At 40.2% G+C, this 8,385-nt stretch overlaps 1 protein-coding gene across 2 annotated transcripts in view; it reads left to right on the top strand.

Annotated features, from left to right (window-relative positions):
- Positions 1-6,272: 6,272 nt before the first annotated feature.
- Positions 6,273-8,385, top strand: part of LOC101852483 (cytochrome P450 2B19) — a 41,107-nt gene continuing 38,994 nt past the window's right edge. Inside the window, exon 1 of one of the 2 annotated variants that reach the window (XM_005100877.2) lies at positions 6,273-6,408. The gene's annotated coding sequence lies outside the window, so the exon portion shown is untranslated. The remainder of the gene's footprint in view (positions 6,409-8,385) is intronic. The other variant, XM_005100878.2, reaches the window with a different exon arrangement.

Raw genomic sequence — 8,385 nt, forward strand, 5'->3', positions numbered from 1 at the left:
GACGGAAGCAGACAACAGAACTTTGTGTGAAAGGAGAACATTGTAGAGAAGAAAAATGTCCGTCACTGTCCGGATTCGAATCTGAGACCTATTGAATGAGAGGCGAACACCGTAACCTCTCGACGACTAGAGCCCCCTATATTATGCATACTATAATATACTGAGCGACATTAAAAACGCAACACTTCGTTCGCAGAGTCTGTATACATTTGTATCTAATGAAGATAGAATAAAAGAAAAGTTTTTGAAATGTATTAATTTTGCACAAACGTGGACCATTTTCACCTCATACATCAAAGGATGTCGACCTTGTCTTCCTTCTTTCAGAGTACTCCTTCCAAACAAATTTGCAGATGAGCAAAAAATCGAAACTTAATAAAGATTTCTCACTTTTACTCAAATTTAGGAAGCTGTATGGCCACCATTAACATGTAAAAAAATCGAAAGACGTCTTCACATGGATTTTATAACATTTTGAATGTTTTGTTGAGAAATTCTGACCACTTTAGCGGCAGCGCGACTTCCAAATGCAGTAGATTCACAAAACGGCCTCTTGCACGCACTTTGCGGTTCAGCTCATCCCTTATGTGGGCTGTTGGAGACAAGTCCGGTACGAACAATATTGGCCAGTCCTTGACGTGTGTGCTATAGATGATCTTCCAGAAACTGTGCTGTTTGTTCCATGGGTAGTGTGAGGGTAGGAGTGTCGTTTTGGATGACTGAGAGGTTTCGATTTTTCCACCGTGCTTTTGCACGCAGTGAATACAGCACTGTTGTCGCAGATTCGTTAATAGCAGTTCTAAATAAGGCGTTCTTGTTGTAAGTCCTGGATAACTATCCGGCACCTCCTATTGATGGAAAAAACATTTCCACACACTTCTTGCATGCCTTGAGCCGTTACTTTTGCAAAAAAAAGAAACTATTCCGCAGATTTGACAGGCGTCTTGAGCAGGGTGGGTCACTCGAGGCTGTCCTATTTTCTGTTCATCATGGACATTGCAGGTATGTTAAAACATTTAGACACGTCGTGAAACAACACACGCCCTGCATTTTTAGCCGTCTTGCTGCTTCTCTGGCAGATTTTTGGCCTTGAACGTGGCGGAGGCAAAACTTACGGTCAGCTTCGGGCATCTTGTAATGAGAAAAAATCAAAACTGGTCGAAAAATGTTCGAACTTGTGTTTGGAAAGAGCCACTTATCATCTTTTAAATGAATTAAATTCTTTTCATAAGTATGCCTATATATTGCATCCCATTAATACATTTTACCAAAACACTGGTTACTATTCTGTGATGAAAAGTACAGGTAGGAATAAAGTTCGTGCTTGGTCGTGTGAATTAACAACTACTTACCCCTGTCTCCAAATTTCGTGACGATCAGAGCATATTTGGCTTTCTTATAGTCTTCTAAAAACGTTGAGTTTTTAATGGCGTTCAGTGTATATGGCTATTCAACGTAAAAGGTTGCCTCCAGTCCAATTTTTGAAATGCGTCGAACAAACAATATTATCAACGTATGTTGAAGCATATTGGATGAAAAATATTTTTTTAAATGTTAGTTATCCTTTTTGCGTGACCACGTGAATTGGCAGTCATCTTGGAATATGGCCATTAAAATATATTACGCTGCAGAAATGAGGCCCGGACGTGTACTCAGTTTCGCTGATGATGTGCTGGTGTACAGGCAAGGCAAAAACCGCCAGGTTACAACAGAGAGAGTATAGGAAGAGCTCGACACACTCGAACAGTGGTGTGAAGCAAACAACGGGAAACTGCTCCCAGACAAAGCCTGCGCACTGTAGTGTACACTGAATAACCATGCAGTGCACGATGACATGTCTGGTATCTCGGTTGGAGGTAAAGTGCTAAAGAGGGAACACACACTGAAGTACTGCATGGGTATCACGTTTGATCGTACCCTCTCTAGCAAAGATCACTTCACGAGAACAATATCCAGGGCGAGGAAAAGCCTAACAGCCCTTAAGAAGAAGGCTAGAGCTAAGATGAACCAGAAAATCCCTGTCATCCTCTACAAGACACTGGTACTCTCTGTCGTAGAGTACGGGCTCGGACTCTTGACCCTACCAATGGCGCAACTGCAACCACTCGAAAGGTTACAAACGAAGGAATGAGGGCAGTCCTGGGATACACACAAGACACCTCAGCTGAAGCAATGAGATACCTCCTGGGCTTTTTACGAGTCAGCGCAGACGAGACGAATCCCCTACATAAGAAAGTGGGACGGCAGATGACATCATCTAGGCTAAAGAGGGGCACAGAATGGATGACTCAAGCCATGAACACCATCAACGAGTGCTGCCAGATTCAAGACATCCGGAAAGGCTAGGATTGAGTCATGGTCGAAGATGCGCTCGGAGAGTACACAACGGTGAAGGCTACATTGGGTAGAGAATGTCGCAACTGGCCACCTGGAGGTACAAACACTGAAATTGAGACCCTGATAGAAGAGGATAGCAAACATGGAGATGCTGTGATGTTCACGGATGGATCAGTCAAAAGAGGAGTCAAATCGGGCTGGGCCTTCAGTGTCAGAGTTTATGGGTAGTTGTGAAAGGGCAAATCGGAGCAACTGCACTGACAGCATCCAGTATGTGTATGGAGATAAAAGCCATAAGTGAGACTCTACACTGGATCAAGAACACAAGCCATCAGCGAGCAGTAATCATTACTGACTCTATAGGCACACTACAAAAGGTACAGAAAGGGATGCTGCATGCGGACTGGAAGGCTACGATCACGGAGAGCAGCCTGGAAAGAGTGGCCTGGATCTTCTGCCCGGGCCATGCAGGGATAACCGGCAACGAGAGAGCAGACAAGCTGGCTGGAGAAGCAAATGTGGGAGGGAATTTGACACTGGACCCACCAATCGTCATAACAGCTGTAGGGGAAAATTTGAGGAAAAATAGAGCAGATAGTAGTTCCCACACCTTAGGTAAATAGAAGGAGAAGGGCATCCAAAAAGGAGAATGGAACTACAGCCACCTGTGCGGACCAGTCCGACGGATCTCCAACCATATTATGATGGAAACTGTAAGCAGACAGACTCTGGGATAGATCCTGAAGAGGGGAGGAGAGCAGAGATGGACATGTTCCGACTGTAGTGACCCCAACACTGAGGACAAGGACCATAAATGAGGCAACGTGACCTTGTAAGAAAGCCAATGCTTTCCATCCGTGGCAGCACAGGTACAACATGAATAGGCTATGACCAATTTATTAGTTTTGATTTTTACATCATGAAGGGTTTTGTGCAGTAAGCCTTACAATTTCTAATTCAAATTCTTTCACAGTGAAAACTACAACATAAATTTTTCTGTTTAAAGTTTAAACAATAAACAGTGAGTCGGCTAATCCTGCCAAGTTTCAGCTGATTTGCTTGAAAAACAAAAAAAAAGTTGTAAGCATAATATGTGTGTCAAAAAACACAATTTTGAGAAAATGGCCGATAAAAATCAAACTAATAATAAACTGCCATTTACACATATAAAGAAAACTCCATTAATATTGCTACATGTATTGTCTAATGCATTTTCGAGCTGTTTTCGACTGCTAGATGACAGAACAATGGTTAAGGAATGCAAATATAGGAAAGCTAAATTGCCCCAAAAATGATTTTTATTGATTTTTTTACCAGCTCATACAATCAAAATACCATTTAATGTCTAAATCGGTGGAATAATCACATTTAAGGCAATGACAGGCACTTTAAATATGACTACATGATGGTATTTCTCTGTCTTTTCAATTACCATTTCGGTGCAAAGTATGTTGTAGCTATTTCATTTTTATTTTCAGAACATGAAACTTCATATTTTCTGGTTTTTTGGTCTTGTTCATATGGATACAACAGTTTCATTCTCTGACTACCCAGAATACTTTAAAAACGGTAATTATTGACGGAACGGTAATTAACGGGACAACAATGTAGCTTGGCAAATGAGGTTTTATTAGTGCGTACACGATGTATCAATATCTTATATGAACTTTTGAAAAAGGTTCTTTGCTTCTTACTGGTAAAGCACTGTACAAATTTAATGTAGACATACAGTTCTTAGTATCAATTATTATTGAGCAGCACTGTCATCAATTAATAATGAATATTTTAATACTATAATGCATTTCACCAAGGATTAGTAAATGGCTCAGGCCAAGCTCTGCGGATGCTTTTTCTCTGCAACAATTTTACGCACTTAGTTAAGATGATGTTTCGTTTATAGTATATAAAAAGCCAAGTATTAAACTAAAAGGAGATGGGGGGAGGGGGGTGGTTTTAGACTGACGATGTTTTGTCAATTTATGTTCTCCGGACTTTGTACGTATACTCCAACCACTTGTAAATCTAAAACTCTAAAAAGTACTTATTCTTTGTGTCACAATTATCATCTTTCAGGTCTTCTGTCCTACTCGTAGAACTTTCATTTTACATATTATGTAACAGAATGTCGCTTTTTCTCAAAACTTCAATTTTTGATGTTTTTTCTACTTTTTTCATTTTCTTTTTGATTCCAATGAAAGGGCTTGTTATTCATACCATAACCTAACTTTATGCAGATGGAAAATAAAATCGATGCTTTAAAGAGTGAGTTACATGGATGAATATGTAATCGAATTCAGAGGCATGAGTTGGTAGGTCAGTTATCCATCTCTAACTTTTTTTTCTATTCAAGATATCCAAGATCCCAACTGTATGAAATTTTGTATTGAGCATATCTATGAATGTACTAAATTTGGTTTGAAAATAAGATATCATTTTTTCTTTTATGAAAGCTGTTTATTTTCAACATACGACGGCTGTTACCATGGCAACTAGGGACTCAAAGAAAAACATTACAGTTACATTTTACATATGTTTTCTTGTTATACCTCCAAGTTATAAGGCTTTATCTAAGAAGGCCATAGTTACCGAGATAGATTTATAAACCAGCCCCGTCCCCTTAATAAATTACGTACATTTTGGTTTGGTGGGTTTTATTTGGGGTTGTTGTTGTTTTGTTTTGGGGTTGTTGTTTTTTTTCAGCACAAAAGTTATGGCAAAGGCACATAGACAGGGCTAGGGTGTCCGAAGAAAGGAACTCTGGCAGTGATAAAACTTCATAACATAGATGTGAATGACAGTTCAAGAACTGCAACACGCTGCCGCCAGTGACATGCCCAACCCTCCTGCATCATGACTTTTAACAACTTGATCGTAGCTTTTTTGCCACCTCTCTTAGCATTGGTGGTATTGGTGAAACTGTGAAGCAGACAGTATGGAGACAAGTCCCTCTCCCTCTCTCTCTCTCTCTCTCTCTCTCTCTCTCTCTCTCTCTCTCTCTCCCTCCCTCTCTCTCTCTCTCTCTCTCTCTCTCTCTCTCTCTCTCTCTCTCTCTCTCTCTCTCTCTCTCTCTCTCTCTCTCCCCCATCCCCCCCCCAAAAAGTTACCGTCCATACAACTGAAGACCAATGTTGCATAAGCTGTTTGTCCAAAGGTGAATGTTCTTTATGCTACTGCAGACGGTATTGCTACAGTTCGTCAGGAGCTTCCTTACTTCTGGGCTGAAAACATCCCCAGGGCCACACCTGAGCATGAGACAAGGTCATTTCAATACTTTCAGACTATGTCTGAAACAAGAATTCCAGCTGTTGCTATCAGCCCCCTTTTAAAAGCCTCGGTTGATGGTAAAGAGAAATCCTCACCACTTGGGAATCATCTTGAAAGTCAGCACAAAAACAAACTTGAACTCCAGCCATGTACTTCTACTTCTGGAATCAAAAGTCCATACCGTCAACAACTTTCTGGTTGTGTGAATCCGCTGGCCAACAATGCATCAGTGAAGTACACGTACTATGCGGTCAATTATAATGCCAATAGATTCTACATGAGGAGGATCTTGAAAGCTAACCAAAAAAAAAAAAAAAACACCCAGATTTTAGAACATGGAGATCCTTCACTAGTCATCAGTGAATGGCATTTCAGTACATACAGTGAAACTCGGATATAACAAAGTCGTCGGTTCCGACCTTCAGTTTTGTTAAAATCCGAGTGTTCGTTATAGCAATGTGAGCAACAAGTTGCGTTGCAATGAAAACCTTACCACACGGCAACGTTTATTTGCACAGACCAGCGTGGAATTGATTACGTATATCTAAATTTAAATCTATATCCAAATTAGCAGTTCATTGTTCCGTAACCAGTGGAAAGGGGGGGGGGGTGCGAAGGGACTGCTGTGACGCGTATGTCCTGCCGACTGTGACGCAACGTACCACGCCCCGAACGCTGTGCCTACAACCCCGTTCCCCCAGATACACACACTCACAGACAGCCATCCGTGTACTAGCGGCCTGTCCGACCTCTCTCAACCCGTGCTGTTGGTAAGGTACTAGATCTTCGTGTACTTTGCAACATTCAGTAAGTTACATTCAGTTACACTTTAACTCATTGATAGTGACTTATCTTCAAGAATTGAGTTCTAATAGCCATGAAAGCTTATTTTTGGTTGAGAGTTGTGGCAGACTGTATCCATCTTTCTGCTGGGATGTTGTATCTCACCAAACCCTCTCTGATCTCACTCAGCCTGGATGGGTCGTGACAGTAGGTAGGCGTTGAAACAGCCCGCCTTAATAAACTTAATTGTGTTGATGGAAGCGTAAAACATTTGCAAAATATGAAAATGAAAATTGCCTCTGCTGTTGTTGTACTGTTTTTGTTTTATTTTTGGTGTTGTTTTTTTACTGTTCAAATTATTGACAAAATGGAGCTCAGCATTAAAATGTGTGCCGTACCGTGAGTCGGGATCGGATGGGTGGCAAGCACGTGTGACGTATAACTGTGTGCGCGTGTGTCGGGGGGGGGGGTGTAACAAACGGTACGGGCGTGGAATGTCAGTACTGTAGAGACACACATGCGACACATGTATTTTTCTAACAGACTATTGATTAATTTTGCAATCATAAGCGAGTGTTGACATCAATCTACTAAATGAATTGCGCGCTGGACTGTGAAATCAAACGTTGCCATATGCCTATACAGTTACATAACTTGCTCGGCAAACAACACGTACGTTATACTAGATGATAGATGACACAGGCGTTTCACATTTGAACGAATAAGCCATTTTGAACAGTGTGTTTGGGAGAGTTCAGTGTATTTTCCTGGAATTGTCCAGCTTTTTTTCGTTATCATAGAAACGAAAATGCGTCTCATTTTAAAGCAAACTACTTTTAATTGAAAATGTCGAATACATTATATTAACACATGTACTTGCTCTGTGCCTACAATCATCTACACAAAAACCTCATATTTGTATTTTTTAAGATAATTAAATTAAATTTTTTAAACCCTCAGATTCAAGGAGGTTGAAGACTGTATCCGACGACTTCATTGAATCTGAGTTCTATGTGTGTGTGTGTGTGTGTGTGTGTGTGTGTGTGTGTGTGTGTGTGTGTGTGTGTGTGTGCCAGCTCTCGTGGTCTAGGGGCACGGTGTTTACCTCTCATTCAATAGGTCCCGGGTTCTAAGCTCGGCAGCAACGGTAAATTTTCTTCTCTGAAACGTTCTCTTTCCACCTCCTTTCCTATTCTCTAATCATGTTCTGACATCTGCTTAAATTAGCTACAATTACAATTCGCAAACGCTTCATCGTAATATCGTCCCTTTAGGGTGGCGCATTAACCTTATAAAATTTTAAATGATTATCTCGCACCATTTGTTGATAGAACAGCTTTATTGTGTGCATTAAACTAAAAGTAAATATTAGCTGGTCACGCATCAGCAGATCCATTAGAATGTGACGTTTTGCTCCATATCATTCAAAATTTCCACACACGTGTTCTAAGAGTTAGGAAATATTTTAATATTTATAAGCAAGTTAATCACTTTAAATTCAAGCACGTGAACTTGTTAATTAAATGAAAGAATACCAAAAAAAAATAGTTAGTTATAGTAGAGGATTTTACGGCGCTCACAACTGCATACGGTCATATGAGTGCCAAAAAAATAAATTAAAACCTATATATGGAAAAAATCAGCCACAGCTTTATGAAGCCAAGACATCTCTGTGTATTATATAACTGGTGATACAATAACATAATTGGAAGAAATGTTTGAGAAAGCTAACAATGAAAGTAGTCTACGTGTAAGGCTTCGTGGCCAAAGCAAAAATGAGTTTAAAATACATATTATAGCGTAGGCTACGTAGGCCTATACAATATCATTATTGTTACATACAGCTTTAACAACTCCAATCTTTTTTTTTTTTCTTTTTTTTGAAAATTGGTAAAACGATTGATTTATTTATCTATTACATGTTTAAACTGCGCTCCACGTCATACACGTTCTCTCTCTCTCTCTCTCTCTCTCTCTCTCTCTCTCTCTCTCTCTCTCTCT

Source organism: Aplysia californica, unplaced genomic scaffold (assembly GCF_000002075.1).
Source record: "Aplysia californica isolate F4 #8 unplaced genomic scaffold, AplCal3.0 scaffold00264, whole genome shotgun sequence".
NCBI classification, from domain to species: domain Eukaryota; kingdom Metazoa; phylum Mollusca; class Gastropoda; order Aplysiida; family Aplysiidae; genus Aplysia; species Aplysia californica.